We start from the raw sequence: 19,793 nt of genomic DNA, 5'->3' as shown, positions 1-19,793 counted from the left end.
AGTTGTTTACTTTAAGTGTTAACACCTCAGCTGAAATGCCAGAGAGATGAATTCCAGATGAACGCAATGAGAAGTTGCACACCAACATTTATGGGACCGATTTCTGCATGCCTCTTCATCCTGGAAGGCAAATGAGTGTCCACTGCTGGTTAAGTAAGCAAAACGCACTCGGTGAACTTTTCACTTAGGGTAAATCCAAAGATTTACATTTTATTGAATCAGGGCACAGAATTTTACTTACTGTATCTACTGTGAGCACATCTCCAACCCTCCCCTTCTTAGTCCCTCACGTTCTCCAGTTACCATCTTCAGTGGGTAAGGCTTTGAAAGCCTTTGCACAGTATATCAAAAACAGTGTGGATGACTAATACTGAGTAAAAGCTTTTACTGCCAAGAGATATTTTTAACTCAAAGCCTCACCGTGGACTTGTTCAACCTTCAAATTACCATGTCTTAAAGCACTTTGCACAGTCCTGATGAGCATGTTTGTGCATGCTTTATCAATCATCTTGACACCGACCATTATGTTCTGCACGCAGCAACACTCATGCAGTCTTCTCTCCTTCAATGTGTGCGTTGCTTCTCTGTGAAACAGAAATGATTGATTGCTTATGGAATATTTATGCGCACAGCTTAAGTGCTCCATGACCATTTCATTTTGTGCGACGGTGAAAGGTCTGGAACATCAGGGCGTGCGTAAACACACACACACACACACACACACACACACACACACACACACACCCCACACACACACGCGCGCGCACACACACACACACACACACACACACACACACACACACAGAGTGAAAAATGAAACCACTTGTAAAACACGCCACTAACAGTCCTCAGCATTATGGTGCCTTCCCTCTGCACAAACCTTAGAAGGGATAGTATTATATTAACTGTGGTTCAGCAGGAAGCACACTTGGCTTTGACAATGAAAATTAAGGGGTTAACTCCAGCTCCTGTGACTTGGCAGCCTTACATTATAGCTTTTACAATGCCTCAGATTTATTATGCAACATCCTGAAGTTATGAATGCAAGTTTCTTCTTTTTAAGTAAACCAATGCACTGCAGCTCCTCATGGGATACCTTCTGCATTTCCAAGACTCAAATAACCCTTAATTACCCAAGTTCATCATGCATATTTCTTGAATTGTACTGTATCTTCAAGGTTTCACTTTACTATCTGCATGAATTTGGCTATGACGAAGTGTTTGTGTGCATGATAGTTCATCCACATCATTTAGACGTAATTCTCATAGCAAGGGTGTAACAGTTATATATCAACATATATATCCACACATCGATGGTATCCAATTAGCTTCTGCTTTAGCTTCAGACTTAGTCAGTTGCTGCACATGCTTAGGGGCTAGTTTTGGATGGAGGGTGAAGGCAAAGTGGAAATACTGCAGAGGTTTAACATTTTACCAGCATGATTGCAGCTGTTTTCCACCTACTGCACAATAGCATCAAAAGGACAATGGACCCAGATCATAAAATATTCAAATATTTGGTGTGCAGTAGAAGGCTATTTGAACCATTGTATCTGTGCTGGCTCTTTGTGGAGATATCAGATTCAGTTCTATTCCCGTGCTCTTCCCCTGTAGTCCTCTATATTCATTGCCCTCAAATATTTGACTGAAATCTTTTAGAAAAACACAGCTAAATCTGCATTTCCGGGCACATATAATATAGTATGTTGTCATATCCTTGAAGGTATTGACATCACCTATCACCTTCTAGCTAGCCTCTTTCTCCTCCCCCCATCTCTTTATTCTGGCTTTTTCCCATCTCCTTCTCAGTCCTGAAGAGGGGTTTTGGCCTGAAAAGTTAACTGCTTATTCATTTCCATAGATGCTACCTGACCTGCTGAGTTCCTCCAGCATCTTATGTGTGTTGCTTTGAATTTCTAGCATCTGCAGGTTTTCATGTATCTGTGTGTGTATATATATATATATATATATATATATATATATATATATATATATATAGTTTATCCTCACCTAACCCATAGATTTTTTGATCTTCAGCCTATTATTATTTGTGTGCCTTTGCTCCTTAAATCTTTGTTATTGGAAACAGTTTTGTCAGTTTTATATTATATAGATCCATATAGGTTTGAATATACATTTAAAAATTGTGCTTACCATCTAATATGACTGCTGTTATATAAGTGATGAATACTTTCTATAAAGTATGCTTTTCAGTGGCTCTATCTTTGCTAGTGGACAGCAATGGATATTAAAATGGTAGTCGGGATGCTAGTGCCTGATAGAAAAGGAGGCAATAATTATTGTGAGGTAATAAAGAACAAGATTTGGCAAGTAAATTTGTAATGACAATAGACAGTGGCTGTGGCAAATATATTGATGATATATTCAAAAGGTCTCAGCTATTTGATCTGTGTGTGGCATGAGTAGGAATATTCTCAAAGTGATAACATCATCGGAATCCCAAGAGAGGGGACAGAACAGAAAAAGAGTGCAAAGAATGAAAAGAAATATTGTAACAACAATAATATGAAAATATTATATGAAAATAAGAAACAATATGAAAATATTGTTGGTGACGGGAGAGCCAGAGATAAATGAGATTTTAGTAAGAGAAGGGTGCTGATGACAACATGGTAGACATATTCAACGGGATGCTAACACAATGCTTTCAAAAATTTTCTAGAGAAACAAGTTTGGCATTTGCAACCAGAGACCAGAGCAAAAGGCTGGTTAGCTTATATCCAGGTTAAAGTCATTGTCAAAGAAGTCTAACTTCAACATTTCCTTAGCTTGGGTACCAAAGTTTGGGTTTGTTTTTTGGAACGGTTGATGAAACAATTCAGGTGAAGTTGCTTGATATGAAGGATGTGAACTTGAGGGAAATATGAAGAGTGGCTTCCTCTGTGGGAATGGTGGTTAAGTGTGCCAGTCAGATTCACTTGAGATGCAATTCAGAAATGTGTGTGTCAGGCCCAGGATTGCTCCTATGTAGTAAACACCCTTATTGACCACAGTGACATGTGTTGTGTGATGTCACAAGGAAACCATTAAGTCATAAGGTCCCAAAAGGCACAAAGAATCAGTATGTCTGTTATTGTTCACTGAGATCAGCTTTCCGTGCACTTAAGCTACAAGTGGAGAAGGGGCTGCCTGTTGGAAATCAGTGGAATGTTGATGATGGTTCACCAGCGTGATTGGGCATCATCATTGGTAGAGGTCCCTAAGGCAGAAAGTGTTAAACATTTATATGGGCATTTCAAAATTATTCTGAACTAAACCATTGACAATGAGCAGTTTCCATCGACTAACTTGCAATGTTTATTCATTAAATTGATAGCTTCATGATGTTTCAGTGAGTTAAATCCATGTATTTCATAGCCACATATACAACTAAAATGGAGTCAGGAAGTTAGACCTATTCAAGCATTAATAGCAAAAGGGGTTACCACATAGAGTTAGATTGTTTAGTCCATGATGGACAAAGTTCAGCAAGGAATCTCAGGGCTTACATGAACCAGGAAGACATTGTCAGTGCCACAGGGACCAAACAGGATCACTTATTGTTAAGGCAAATATCCTTCAAGTTACTAGGGCCATAGTCGTGGCCGAGTGGTTACGGCAATGAACCAGACATCCTTTGGGGTCAAAAGTAATGGGGAGAAGGCAGGAGAATGGGTCGAGATAGTAAGTAAATCAGCCATGATTCAAATGCAGAGCAGACTCGATGAGCCAAACAGCCTAATTCCGCTCCTATATCTTATGGTCTTATAGTTACAGAACCATGACGTACAACTGAGTGAATCACACACTCAGCAGTTCAGGAGCAGCTTCTTCCCCTCTGTCATATGATTTCTAAATCCATGAACACTACCTCACTTTTTTAAAATAATATTTCTGTTTTTCAATATTTTTAATCTAACTATTTAATATACTTACCATAATTGGTTTACTTATTTACTATATTGTACTGCTGCTGCTAAGTTAAGAAATTTCACAGCATTGTTGTATTTAAGATGGTTATTGTTTTTCATTTGGGCTTCTGAACTGAAAAGAATGATGGAAGCCTCTGTAGGGAAATTTGAAGGCCATAGTGGATCTAATTAACACTGTTTAACTTTTATTTCAAAGAAGCCATAGATGTACGCAATGTGGAAACAGACCTTCAGCCACCAAGTCCACATGAACTATCAAACATGCATTGCGCTAAACCTACAGAAATTGCACATTTTTTCAGCTTCCCCACATACCCCTGTTTCCAGATGGCACCACGCAACCACAACCAAGGGACATTTTACAATGGGGATGAGTACGTATACAAAACACAGGAAGTCATGCTTCAGATGTATAAATCTAAAATTGGGCCATATTTGGAGTAATGTCCGGTCACTACCCTATAATAAGGATATAGAGGCTTTGGAGAGGGCACAGAAGAGGTCCGCTGGGATGCGGCCTGCATTGAGGTGTATTAGCAAAGGGGAGGTTTGACAAATTTGCACTGATTTTGCTGGAGCAACTGAGGCTGAGTGGTAAACTTATAGTAGTATATAAAATTGTAAGGTGCCTAGATAGAGCAGATAGTCTATGGGCACACAGTAGTGTATTGTTTAAAGTAACGCAATTACAGGGTTAGCCACTTGGATTAAATTTCACCACTATCATTAAGGAGTTTGTATGTTCTTCCCATGTCCATGTGGGCTTCTTCTGGATGTTTCAGTTTCCTCCTACATGCCAAAGTCATATGGGTTAGTAGGTTAATGTGTCCCATTTTGGTAGCATGGGCTCATTCAGCTTGAAGGGCCTGTTGCCTAACCAAATCTCAAAATAAAATAAAATAGTCCATCTTTTTCCCTGAGTAGAAACATATTACTGGGTTTAAGGCAAGACATGGAAAGTTTAGGAGATGAGGAAGACAAGCTTATTATATAGGCAATGATAGGTGCCTAAAGCATGATGCCACAGGAAGTGGTGGAAGCAAATATGAATATAATGTTTAAGAGGTATTTAGACAAGACATATGGACAGACAAAACAGTACAAGCCATGTGACGACAGCTGAGATTTGTTTAATTTAGGTTGGTAAAGGCTTGATGGAGCAAAGGGCCCTTTTCTGTTCAGTTCTAACTTCCACGTTCTTTATGCAAAGGTGAGTGCTGACTATGAGGTGAAGTGCATGGTGAGTATATAACTTCGGTGATGGAGTAAAGATGAGCAGTGAATCATTCCTACACAACTATTCCTTACAGAAACCACTACAGCTGTCCTATGATTGCTACAGCTCTGTGGTGGGCATAGTCATCAGATCTGAAATTGAGTCATAAACTATTGAGATTCCCATAGGAATCTCATTTATGTTTCTCATACTCTCCTGCAGAGAAAGAAAAATTTTGTATAAATGGGAAAACAAAGCTTTGACCCCCACCATTTTTATAGATACTCGTTATTCCAATAGTATTCATTGAATTCAGAAGATTGGAGGAATGCTTCTGAGAATGTTTTGTCTCAGCTGCCTTATGAGGAGGCAATATTTGGGTTGGAATAGCTGAAATTTATATGGATGATCCTCCCAAGGTAAGTTTATTTAGAGATACAACACGGATTGCAGCCTTCCGGCCCTTCAAGCCACATTGCCCAGCAGCCCCCAATTTAAGCCAAGCCTAATCATAGGACAATTTACATTGACAAATTAACCTATGAACCCGTACGTCATTGGACTGTGGAAGGAAATCAGAGAGCCCAGAGAAGACTCACAAATTCCACATGAAGGACATACAGACTCCTTACAGAATACGTCAGAATTGAACTCTGAGCTCCGATGCACCAATCTGTAATAACGTTGCATTAAACGCTAGGCTACCGTGGCACTATTGTGTAAATACACCTTGTCAAGACCTTTTAGGGAATTACCTTCAGCTTTATTTCCTGACCTTTTCCCTGCAAACAATATTTCCTTTGCGCCTTTCTAATTTCCATTCAAAATCCTTCACTGTCTCTGTTTCCACTACCCTCTCAATAAATGAGTTCCAGACCATGATCTCTCTGTGCAAGGCCCTTTTCCTTACAGCTATCCTATCCCTTTTTGCTCACAAATTTGAGTTTGTTTACAGTAGTCCTTGAATAGGAGGCAGAGAGTTAGAATTTTAGAAAGAAGGTACAAGAGAAAGATCTTTGATTCTTCATTTTTTTGCAGGGAATTTGAGCATCGCAACAGACAACTAACCCTTTTGAAATCCACTTTGGCCTTTTATGTAATGATGTTAGATTTACATCCTTCTAAGTGAAGAAACCCCTCCTTTTCTCAATCTAAAATCATCAATGCTTTAACCTGAGACATTCCCCTCAGGAACTTCAGAGTCATTCTGACAAACCTTCTCAGAATCTATTATGTTCATTTCATGTTCCGTTAAACTCCAGAAGGTATCAGCCAAGTCTGTTCAATCTTTTATTATAATTAACTTACTTATCAGGAGGGAGGCTATTTGGCCCATTATACTAAAGGCTGTTCCTGAAAGAATAACTCCATCATTCATATTCTTCCTTGTATTTTTCTGTAACGGATTCTCTCTCACACTCCACATAGTAAACACTGGTTGAATCTGGGTCGTTAGAGCTGTAAGACACCAGCACTGACAGTTGCACCATTCATCCACCACTAATATAATTCAGGTTTGTTTCCAGAACGAAGAGCCACAGTTTGAGGATAGAGGGGAAGCCTTTTAGGACCAAGATTAGGAAAAACTTCTTCACACAGAGAGTGGTGAATCTGTGGAATTCTCTGCCACAGGAAACTGTTGAGGCCAGTTCATTGGCTATATTTAAGAGGGAGTTAGATATGGCCCTTGTGGCTATGGGGGTCAGGGGGTATGGAGGGAAGGCTGGGGCAGGGTTCTGAGTTGGATGATCAGCCATGATCATAATAAATGGCGGTGCAGGCTCGAAGGGCCGAATGGCCTACTCCTGCACCTATTTTCTATGTTTCTATGAATTTAAATTGGCAATCGGCCTATTTCTGTGATGGGATTTAAATGGAGGTCATTGGAATGGTAATCCTGGCCTTTGGATTACAGCAAGTAATTTAGCCACTGTGCCACTCTAGTTTTTTCAATTGCTCAACTCCTCCGTCACAGGATCAACCTAGGGAACCTTCTCTGTACCATCTTAGACCATAACAGCATAAGACAGAGGAGCAGAATTAGGCCATTCAGCTCATTGAGCCAGCTCTGCCTTTCCATCATGGATGATTTATTATCCCTCTCAACCTCATTCTCCCGCCTTCTTTACATAAACTTTGATGCCCTTACTAATAAAGAAACTATCAACCTCCACTGTAAATAAACCAGTGACTTGGCCTCCACAGCCATCTGCACCAAGGAATTCCACCCTCCTCTGGCTAAAGAATTTCTCCTTATCTCCGTTCTAAAGGGATGTCCTTCTATTCTGAGGCCATGCCCTCCGGTCCTAAACATTCCCACTTTAGGAAACATTCTCTCCTTATCCACTCTAGCTAGGTCTTTCAATATCTTATATTCAAGGTAAGCATATACTAGTTTAAATAAGGAGACCAAAAATATTCCAAATACCTCATATCTCAACAAATATGTTCAACACACATCAAAGTTGCTGGTGAACGCAGCAGGCCAGGCAGCATCTGTAGGAAGAGGTGCAGTCGACGTTTCAGGCCGAGACCATTCGTCAGGACTAACTGAAGGAAGAATGAGTAAGGGATTTCAACAAATATGTGTGCAGTTTTGACAGGAATCGCCTTTTCTTTTTTACATTCATTTTTACAATAAAATCTTCTATCAATTCCTCTCAATTTTCTTTGCTTAATTTGAGATGTTGCTAAGATAATGACTAAAATCTTTGACCTGTTGTACAATGTAACCTGGAATATTCTTTGCCAAAATTTTATTTTGCTGGACTAGCTTCCAAATTAGTCTGGAGAAACAAAAAGAGTCTCATGCTCAGGAAATCGTTTGCAAGATATAATTCTCAAGTGTGTTCAACAACAGAGACAACAGGACCAGAATAAAAATATGATTTGTTCACTGTAACCATGAGGTTACACAATAGTTTCAAGATTCTTATTCCAGTATTTTGAGAGCTACTACTAAACATAGAATGCAAACTTTAATCAAGGATAATGAGTCATCCCCTGCAGAAAAATAGAATTTTATTGGTCAGTATTACCTATATTAAATACATATATTTTAGATTGTGGATCTCTGTTCTCCCTCCATGACTTTGACTGGACCCCAAAAATAAGGGTTATATAACAAAAGCGATTTCCAGAACCTAATCTTTCATGCAAATCTTTGAAAATCATGTGAAGAAAAATTTCCCCAGCCATGCCTTTATTGGCCCATTCCCAGTTACAAGGATGCAAAGCGTCAGTTATAAGCATATGGTTCATTTTGCTTTTTAACATTTCTCACTTTGAGCTATCTCCTTCAGATTAAAGCTTCACACTTCTGGTGTCTTGCATGTTTTTAGAGGCACAAGTCAGATATTATTAACTTACCATGATGGCTGGTAGAAATTGGATGATCTTCTATACCCTGTTAGCTTTCCTCTCCACTGAAGTGAGGAGAAAGATATTTTTCATGATCTGTTACTGCCCTGGCTACGTTCAGACTAATTCCCTCCAAGTATTAAATCTGAATCCTTTTGGGCAGTCAGATTTAAAATAACTTCTTGACTTTCATACATTAGAGATGAGTAAGGATGTAAAATTTGTGAAATACTTTACTATTCTTTCTCAGCAGTCATGGAGGGTAAATGCCTTTAATCACATTTAATTATTAGTAACAAAATCTCATCTCAAGTAATTCACATGCAAGACATTAATTGTGAAATTATGTTCGCAGATAAAAACTTTTTTATCCCCTTCTTTTTGGAGCCAGTCTTATGAGATAAAAACTAATGTGAACATCAAAGCAATGCTTTGAAGATTTCCCATTGTGGCTCAGCTTTGAGAATTGCAAAAACAATAGTCTAATGAGTTTTGTGGCCTTTTTAATAGACTTTTGGGTTTTACCTTGGATACTGAAAGGCAGTTTGATCAAGTCAGATCAATGAATGAGTACAAAGTTTGCACGCAACTCAGCACTTTCAGATAAGAGGAGGAGGGAACTGGGCCTTGTTTGCTAGTACCAGACTTTCCACATGAAAGCACCACCTCCTCTTGGGAAAGGGATTCCAGTCTCCTTGGTAAACACATAAATTGGATAGGATGCCCAAGGAAAAGCAGTGATTTGGCCACTATCCAAAGCACTTTTATTTTGACTGAACAAGAGTGGAGGATTATAAAAAGGGAGTTGGGAGCTATAGAGGGAGAGCACTACCTTGCTTACAGAGTAACCAAATCTGCTGAACTTTGAAGTTAACTTTTCTCCCCCCCCATTCATCAAATATGACAATGTTAACCTTATTAGTGAACTAAGAGGTTTCTCTTAAGTAAATATCCTACTTCTCCTTGTGAGGCATTCATAATTGTGCCTTCTAGCTGTTTTGCCATAAAAAATATACTGCCATGTCAGAAAAAGCAATTTGACATTTAAAGATGTATAATGACTGATGTGAAACAGGGTTAAAAGTTGCAACCTAGATATTCATGATGCTCACATAAAGGCTTACTGTTAAATTTCCTCCAAATTCACTCTTTCCTGTCCACGTTAAAGAATTTCTTTTAAGATAATGAGTACGGACGTCAATATTCTTTGACTTTGAGACAGAAAAGGAGGGAATTTTGTTACAGATAAGGTTGTCTAGCCACTGAACTGAGATCGGAATCATATGCTACAGTAGCCTCGAAACAGGACCAGCAGAAATGAAGATGGCAATCAAATCTGATATGCAAATGTGCAAGTTCCAAGTTCATATCGCCATAAAACTCCCCTCTTTGCAGTTTGATTTTGATGGATCCATAACATCAAAGACATCTTTAAAAGGCAATACTTCAAAAAAGGTGGATGTCAACATTAAGTACACCTAACACCCAGCACGTGCCCTCTTCTCAGTACTACTGTCGGGGAGGAGGTACAGGAACCTGAAGACACATAGTCAATATTTTAGGGTCAGTTTTTTTCTCCTCTGCCATCAGATTTCTGAATGAACAATGAACAATACCTCACTATTTTTGCTCTCTTTTTGCACTAGTTATTTAATTTTTATATATATTTGTTATTATAATTTATAGTATATTTTATGTTTTGCACTGTACTGCTGCTGCGAAACAGATTTCACAACATGTTCAGTGATAATAAACCTGATTCTCTATCTGAAACACTGTATATGCTATTGCTGATCGTCACTGGCATAGCAAGCCCTTCCCTCTCTGCAACCCGTTTTACTTATTTAGAGCTAAAGCGTGGAACAGCCTCTTGTGGCCCTTCGAGCCGTGTCGCCAGCAACCCCAGATTTAACTCACGGGACAACTTACAATGACCAATTAACCTGCTAACCTGCACATCTTCGGGATGTGGGAGGAAGCAGGAGCACTTGGCTGAAACAGACGCGTTCTACCACGAGGATGTACAAACTCCTGAGGGAGGAGATCAGGATTGAATTCTGAACTCCAAGGCCTGAGCTGCAGAGCATCAGGCTAACCACTATGCTACCGTCCGTGTTGCCCCAATTGTGATCTCCTTACTTCAGATCCAATCTGTTCTACCTATCCACCATTCTAATATCTAATATGTGCTGCCTTCAGCACGTCCTTGGGTTGTGTTGGATGTTAATGCAAACAATGCATTTCATGTTTTGATGTAAGTGTGATCATTGAACCTAAATCTGATTCTTCACTCTTGCATCATCCCGATTTCCTTATCTGATCCATAATCCTGTTGCCTTCAACCCCAGCTGCACCGTTTTCTCTTCATCTGATGTGATATAGGACAGTCTCCTTGCTCTGTATGACCCTAGATATGAGCTCAATCTGAACCTCATGACCCTATGTTGAGTTTCTCAAAAAGAAGCACCAATCCAATCTGGCTAATTACATACCAGATCACCAACAAAACAACTCAAGGAGCAGAGTTGTGGAGAGAGGGCTGAGCGGGCTGGAACTTTATTTACTGGAGTATAGGAAATTGAGAGTTAATATTATAGAGCAACCCACACAAAATGCCAGAGGAACTCAGCAGGTCAGGCTGCACCTGTGGAGGGAAATGAACAGTTGACATTCCAGGCTAAGACCCTTCACTGAGATTGTATAAAATAGATAGGGTGAATGTGCGCTGTCTTTTCCCCCAAGAATGGGAATCAAGAACCAGAAAACAAAAACTAACAGTGGGAGTAGAGAGATTTAATAGGAGACTTTCTCATTGGGAAGGTAGTTTGTATATGGACTGAGTCAGAATTGGAATTAGGTTTAATATCACTGGCACATTCGTGACATTTCTTGTATGTGGCAGGAGTTATTGCAATACACAAAATTACAGCAAAAAGTATATACTGTATATATTTTAAAATTAGATTAAATAAGTAGTGCAGAAACAGAAAAAGATAATGGTGATTCATGGGTTCCTTGTCCAATCAGACGGCAGAGGGAAGAAGCTCTTCCTGAGTGTGTTCCTTCGGGCACCTGTACCTCTTCCCTGATAGATGCCGTCTTTTTGAGGTATCGCTCCTTGAAGTTGTCCTGGATGCTGAGGAGGCTAGTGCCCATGGTGGAACTGAGTTTATGCCTTTCTACAGCTTACTTCAGTCCTGTGTGGTCCCCCCCCCCTGCCAACGTACCAGATGGGGTACGAAAGAAGAGCTAATTAGTCCTGACGAAGAGTCTCGGCCCAAAACGTCGACTGTACCTCTTCCCAGAGATGCTGCCTGACCTGCTGCGTTCACCAGCAACTTTGATGCGTGTTGCTCAAAGATGAATATTGGCTTTATTTGTCACATGTACAATGAAGCATTGAAACATACAGTGAATGCGTCATTTGCATCAACAACCAACACAGTCAAAATATGTGTGGGGGCAGCCCACAAGTGTCGCCATGCTTCTGGCGGCAACATAGCTTGCTCACAACTTACTAACCCTAGCCAATACACCCTTGCAATAGGGGACAAAACCGGAGCACCCAGAGGAAATCCACTCAGTCACAGGGAGAACGTCCAAATCCCTTACAGACAGTGGCGGAAATTGAACCCAAGTTGCTGGTGCTGTGAAGGTTATGCCATGTTACTGTGCTGCCCATTATAATTATTGCTATTGCTTCAAAGAAAGCTGCAAGGACTCTGAGGAGAAGGGTCACAGTTTTGGACACTCTTGCCAAAATAATTATAATTTGTGTTGCAAACCAGAAGCCATCTACTTTAAGTTTATAAATGGCGATAACTGATAACGTGCTAAGGTCAAAGAATGGAATAACATTACTTGTTCGGAAATTTAGACTTGGAAATTCTGTAGTTATACGCTTCAGAACTTTTTATGAATAATGCTTGTTTTGAAATTTGAAATAAATGGCAGACGGTGATCATCTCAAGCAAAAGAGAATCAAAGCACCTACTTATTACCATTTCTTCATCATCAACACCCTGTGAGTTACCATTTATCACATATTTACCTAAACTATCTATCACAGGGGTTCCTAACCTGAGGTTGATGGACTCCTTGGTTAATGGTAGGGGTCCATGGCACTAAAATAGTTGGGGACCCCTGATCTATGGCTACAATGGGTGATAGAGTCTGATTAGAGAAAACACAGTAACTCCCAAAAAGCATTTTCACTATCTAAAAGGCAAAAGGCAGCAGTGTGATGGAAGCTACTCCATTTGGCTCGATGACTGCAGATCCAATAGCGTTTGATGCTGTCCAGAATAGAACAATCCTTTTCATTGGTGCCCATGTACCCCTACATATTCACGGCCTCTGAACACTGATTCACCGTGGGTACCGTCTATAAAAAAACTCTCTGATTGCATTCTATGGCTACTGTGAAAAGAGCTCTTAAATACAAAAGCTTGATCACAAAGGGAGTCAGGAACAGCAGGCGTACAGTGAGACCCTTTAAAGTCACACATCAGTGTGATACGGAAATATATTACCATTCCTTCATCGTCACCAGATTTAAATCTTGGAATACCCCATTAGTACCGTGAGAGTATCGCATTGTATTGCAGAAAAATTGCAACTTTTCAAGAAAGAAGGGTATCATTATGTTCTCAGGGATAATTTGATTGGGTAATATACACTTACCTTTATTGTATACTGACATATGATATATATATATATATATATATATATATGTAAAGGTGTCTTTATCTATTTATTTATTGGGGTACAGCGCAGAATAGACCCTTCTAATTCTTTGAGCCACACCACCCTGCAATCACCCGATTTAACCCTAGCCTATCACAGAACAAATTACAATGACAAATTAACCTACCAACGGGTATGTCTTGGACTGCAGGGGAAACCAGAGTCCCCTGATTTCCCCTGCAAAACCAGGAGAAAACCCACACGGACACAGGGAAAACGTACAAGCTCCTTGCTGACAGCGACACCTCTGCCTTGGTTTCCTCACCTCCCTCTAACCTGATAGTGACTCTCTATACTATCACCATCTCCATAATACACTGAGACCCAGACTGCCAGTTTAAGACCAGTGCATTGTTTGTTAAGGACTAGTCACTAATCCAATGCTTCATGCAGGAGAATCAATTCAGTATGTTTTTCTTCTTATTCTTCTGCTGACATTCAGTTTGAATTTAGGCACAAAACCTTGTACTTTGCATGGGGAACTCAGATAAGAAAATATTCCCTTTTAACTTTTACTTTGACATTAAAAAGAGTAGGATTCCAAGTGTTTTGCCTCACTGCCACAAAGTCCAGTGGGACATATAGTTCTCCACAGAAACTAAATTACAACAATAATGGGTTGCTGTTATTATTTTTGCAAATGTTGTGATTACAGTAATGCCCAAGGCCCACCAGAACCAAGTTTTGAACGGACCTTTCAATTATTAGCAACACCCAAACAGACTGGTTAATTAACTATGCAAAACAGCTATTTGCAAAATTTGGAGTTGCATTTGAAATATCCTATTAAAAGGCAGTGTGGAGATACATCACTACCAAAGGAGGTGTAAGGTGCTCCCTCCCTTTGTTAACCTGCAGGTAACTCTTGGGCAAAGTGTAGCACTTGCTTAGACACCCTCCCACCCATCCTCTGAAGAGTATTGATGATGAAACTGGGATCGCCCATCTTGTAAAGACATTGCCCAGGAGAAGACAATAGCAAACCACTTCTGTAGAAAAATTCGCCAAGAACAATCATGGTGAGAGACCATGACTGCTTGCATCATACTACACGGCACAATAGACAATAGGTGCAGGAGTAGGCCATTCAGCCCTTCGAGCCAGCACCGCCATTCACTGTGATCATGGCTGATCATCCACAATCAGTATCCAGTTCCTGCCTTATCCCCATAGCCTTTGATTCCGCTATCTTTAATCAGAATGATGATGCTGATCAAAAGATCAAAAATAACTGGGGAAGAACCTGTTGAGCTGATGGATGGAATGATTGGTTTGGGAATGGGTGGAATTCCATTAAGGTTGGGGTTTGGGGATAAAGGGGTGTGAGATATTATGGTTTCTTACATATTTATACAGATGGTTCAAAAGATCCAGTGGCAGGTCATTCTGATGTGTCTGTTTATATTTCAAAAGTTCAGGTGGCTAATAAGAAAATATAATCAGACAAAGTACCAGTATTCATATCTGAGATGGTTGCTATCCTTTTAGCATTGGAAATAGCCGAAGAGTTATGCCCTTATATACAGTATCATGTACAGTACTTCTGTGTTTTGCTTCGTTCTCAGCTATGATATCTATTAAAACAGCAACTTCAAATTGGAGGCCAGACGTTCTTCTAGACATTCCAAGTTAATGTATCCATTCTTATGGGTCCCTGTCCGTGTTGGGGTTCAAAGAAACAAAGTGGCAGATCTTTTAGCCAAGCGATTACTAAAAATTAAGTATGTACATCTGGTGCGCCTTGACATAAAGGGGAGATGAAAGCTGTAATGAAAAAAACTATTCAATCACTCTGGCAACAAAGTTAGCATAAGGAAAAGAAAGGATGGCATTTATATAAAATTCAGAGTATTGTTGAGAGTGCACCATATATTGGTTAAATGTAGATCCCATAACATGCATAGGAAATAGCTAATTGCAGAATTGAGATCTTTAGAAAGGCTCAGTTTAACATGAATGGTTTATTCTGATATCACTACCATTGTATTCGGCTTTCTGAAAAACATTAGACTTTTTGATATCATATGAGCTTTCTTTGAATCAGAATCAGATTTATTATCACTGGTATGTGATGTGAAATTTGTTAACTTAGCAGCAGCAGTTCAATGCAATAAATAACCTCCACATTACAATTATAGAAGTTTTTGAGTGTATTTGTTGACACGCCAAATCTCGTCAAACTCCTAATAAAGTATAAAGTATAGCCGCCGTATTGCTTTCTTTTTGTAACTACACTGATATGTTGGGACCAGGTTAGATCCTCAGAGATCTTGACACCCGGGAACTTGAAGCTGCTCACTCTCTCCACTTCTGATCCCTCTATGAGGATTGGTATGTGTTCCTTCATCTTACCCTTCCCGAAGCCCACTATCAGCTCTTTCATCTTACTGACGTTGAGTGCCAGGTTGTTGCTGCGGCACCATTCCACTAGTTGGCATATCTCACAGGCAGAATTGAACGTGTATACTTCCTGCTTCTTTGCTTCATGTTCCGGTTCAGTAGTTGGTGTAATGCACCTTACGTTGGTCTGCCAGCCTTCATTAAACTTTACCAAAATAAGAAGAAAGGAGTGTGGGATTCTTTGACACCCAGAGAAATTGGTGCACACTTGCGGGTTCTGCTACATGTCAGCAGCCTAACTGTTGTCCCAGAGACCAGCCAGAAACTTCCCAGTCCTGATGAAGAGCTTTGGCCCAAAACAACGACAGTTTGCTCCCCTCCATAAGTGTTTCCTGACTTGTTGAGTTTCTCTATCATATTATGAGCGTTGCTCAAGATGTTCAGCATCTGTAGAATCTCGTGTTTAAGAATTTTCCCCTTCCATCAACCACATCTGGCTATAAGCAATAGCCAGGAAGAATCAAGAAGGATGAGCAGCCATGGTGGGAGCCAATTTGCTCCATGCAGTCTGCTGGTTAATTTCAAGTCAGATATTAATCACACAGTAATTCAGATTTTTCAGTGCCAGCTCTAGCCCTGCAGACAAGCTGCATTTGATCCTTCTAAAGTGTTCTTTAACTATGTAATTTTGCAGCCTGCAATTGGTATAGGATTCCAACTTGCATATTTGAAAAACATCATGCATATTTTGAGTTCATTTAGTCCTTTTCAAGTCCTAAAAACCTAAAAGAAACCTTAAAAAGTAGGAGCTGCTGTAGTAATCTTTACAAGCACATAAGCCTCCTGCATCATCTAATTGAATCACAGTGATCCAGGGCTTCATTCACTTTTCCTTACGGTTCTAGCAGTCTCTGCTGTCATGCACTGAACTAAGCAGTGGTATTGCTGTGTGACAGAAAATTCCAAAGATTTCCAGTCCTCTTTAATAAATATAATTATTCTCATCCTTACCCTAAAGCGCAATCCCTTATCCTGAGTGACAGTGCCGAGTTGTGTCTCTTAATATTCCCACCATCAGTCTCTGTGTTTGAATCAGTCTATTTAAAATCTAATTCAAGCCAACTTTAAATGCAGCCAAAATAACACCAGTTACTATATTAACAATAGAATTTATCAACTCTGTTTTGTATTGATGTTAAAAATAACCATCTGTCTAAAAAGACAGCCTGCTTCTGTCAAGAAATTTTTATTTGTGTCCTTTTGCATTTATAAGATCTTCATGGCCTGAGACACTTTGGCGGAACATTTGGTAACAATCTGGGTAACCATATTCCATTGTACCTTCCCTCATATTAGATCCTAATCTTTGCAAGTTCATCTCACTTCAGGAATTTACTCATGATGTCTCAAGTTCCTGGAAGACAGCCAGATAATTTCAGTATTCCTTTGCAGTTAATCACTTTGATTAATCAACATGCCACACTGTTGTGTCAAAGTGCAATGAGCATTCTTTTCCACCTTGATATTGTGTGGCAATTTTTTTTTTGCCTTATGGTCATGACTCTCCTGTAGCCACCAAACCACAAACATGCAGCTAACGTGTCTTTATGTGCACTTGGACTGGATATTTACATCATATTGGTTGACATATCCCTGGTGCCAGGATCCAGGACATCACGGACCGATTGCAGGGCATCCTCAAGGGAGAAGGTGATTAGCCGGAGGAGGTGGTGCATGTCGGCACAAATGAAGTCGGGAAGAAGATGAGAGACATTTTGCAGTGTGGCTTCAGAGAACTCGGAAGAAGGCTGAAAAGCAGGACCACCAGGGTGGTTATCTCCAGTTTGCTTCCAGTTCCTTGTGCTGGAGAGGACAGGAACAAGGAGATAGGGGATCTGAATGTGTGGCTGAGGAGCTGGTGTGGGAAGCAGGGATTTAGATTCTTGGACCACTGGGATCTGTTTTGGGGTAAGGATGAATTGTACAGAAGGGACGGGTTGCACCTTAACAGACGGGGGACCAGCGTTCTGGAAGGCAGGTTTGCCACTGCTACATGGGTGTGTTTAAACTAAGTGGGGGGGGGGAGGGGATGAACTGAAAATATAAGAATGGAGTTAAAGGGAATGAGAGAATAAGAAAAGTTAAGAAAGTCAACAGAATTAAAGGGACAGAAAGCTCAGGAAGGGATCGGAGAGTATGGCCAAGTGCAATAGGAATCAATGTGAAAGCTGAGGGGAGTAAAAGTATTACTTCATAAGGATTAAAAGTATTATATATGAATACACTGAGTATAAGAAATAAAGTGGATGAGCTTGAGGCTCAGTTGGAAATTGGCAAGTATGGTGTTGTGGGAATAACAGAGACATGGCTGCGAGGGGACCAGGGCTGGGAAGTAAATATTCAGGGATATACATCCTATTGGAAGGACAGACAAGTTGGCAGAGAGGGTGGGGTGGCTCTGTTGGTGAGGAATGTAATTCAGTCCCTTGCGAGGGGGGACAGAATCAGGAGATGTAGAGCCAGTATGGATAGAACGGAGAAACTGTAAGGGCAAAAAGACCATGATGGGAGTTATCTACAGGCCCCCAAACAGTAGCCTGGATATAGGGTGCAAGTTAAATCAAGAGTTAAAACTGGCATGTCGCAAAGGTAATTCTGCGGTTGTTATGGGGGATTTCAACATGCAGGTAGACTGGAAAAATCAGGTTGGTACTGGACCCCAAGAAAGGGAGTTTGTGGAATGCCTCAGGGATGGATTCTTAGAGCAGCTTGTATTCGAGCCTACCAGGGAGAAGGCAATTCTGGATTTAGTGTTGTGTAATGAGCCAGATTTGATAAGGGAACTCGAGGTAAAGGAGACATTAGGAGGTAGTGACCATAATATGATAAGCTTTAATCTACAATTTGAGAGGGAGAAGGGAAGATCGGAAGTGTCAGTATTACAGTTGAACAAAGGGGACTATGGATCCATGAGGGAGGAGCTGGCAAAAGTTGACTGGAAAGATACCCTAGCAGGGATGACAGTGGAACAACAATGGCAGGTATTTCTGGGAATAATACAGAAGGTGCAAGATCAGTTCATTCCAAAGAGGAAAAAAGATTCTAAGGGGAGTAAGGGGCGACTGTGGATGACAAGGGAAGTGAAAGACAGTATAAAAATAAAAGAGAGGAAGTATAACATAGCAAGGATGAGTGGGAAGCCAGAGGATTGGGAGACTTTTAAGGAGCAACAAAAGATAACTAAAAAGGCAATACGGGGGGAAAAGTTGAAGTACGAAGGTAAGCTAGCCAAGAATATAAAGGAAGATAGTAAAAGCTTCTTTAGGTATGTGAAGAGGAAAAAATTACTTAAGACCAAAGTTGGGCCCTTGAAGACAGAAACGGGTGAAATTATTATGGGGAACAAGGAAAAGGCAGACGAGCTGAACAGGTACTTTGGATGTGTCTTCACTAGGGAGGACACGAACAATCTCCGAGATGTAATAGTGGTCAGAGGACCTAGGGTAACAGAGGAACTGAAGAAAATTTGCATCAGGCAGAAAATGGTGTTGGGTAAACTGATGGTACTGAAGGCTGATAAATCCCCAGGGCCTGATGGTCTGCATCCCAGGGTACTTAAGGAGGTGGCTCTAGAAATCGTGGCAGCATTGGTAATAATTTTCCAATGTTCTATAGATTCAGGAATCAGTTCCTGCGGATTGGAGGGTAGCTAATGTTATCCCACTTTTTAAGAAAGCAGGGAGAGAGAAAACAGGGAATTATAGACCAGTTAGCCTGACATCAGTGGTGGGGAAGATGCTGGAGTCAATTATAAAGGATGAAATAGCGGCACATTTGGATAGCAGTAACAAAATCGTTCTGAGTCAACATGGATTTACAAAGGGGAAATCATGCTCGACTAATCTCCGGAATTCTGGAATTTTTTGAGAATGTAACTATGAAAATAGACTTGGGAAAGCCAGTGGATGTAGTGTACCTGGACATTCAGAAAGCCTTTGATAAGGTCCCACATAGGAAGTTAGTGTGCAAAATTAGAGCAAATGGTAGTGGGGGTAGGGTACTGACATTGATAGAAAATTGGTTGGCAGACAGGAAACAAAGAGTAGGGATTAATGGATCCTTTTCAGAATGGCAGGTAGTGACTAGTGGGGTACCGCAAAGCTCTGTGCTGGGACCGCAGCTATTTACAATATACATTA

At 40.3% G+C, this 19,793-nt stretch overlaps 1 long non-coding RNA gene across 1 annotated transcript; it reads right to left on the bottom strand.

The window, feature by feature from the left end:
- Window positions 1-290: 290 nt before the first annotated feature.
- Window positions 291-8,613, bottom strand: LOC134356536 (uncharacterized). The gene is made up of 3 exons (XR_010020382.1): window positions 8,518-8,613; window positions 7,577-7,698; window positions 291-584 (listed from the first exon to the last, which is right to left on the bottom strand). It is a non-coding gene; the product is annotated as an uncharacterized LOC134356536 (long non-coding RNA).
- Between the last annotated feature and the right edge of the window lie 11,180 nt (window positions 8,614-19,793).

This window comes from Mobula hypostoma, chromosome 14 (assembly GCF_963921235.1).
Source record: "Mobula hypostoma chromosome 14, sMobHyp1.1, whole genome shotgun sequence".
NCBI classification, from domain to species: domain Eukaryota; kingdom Metazoa; phylum Chordata; class Chondrichthyes; order Myliobatiformes; family Myliobatidae; genus Mobula; species Mobula hypostoma.
Note: the sequence above shows the minus strand (reverse complement) of the source record. Positions and strands in the feature narration are given on the sequence as shown.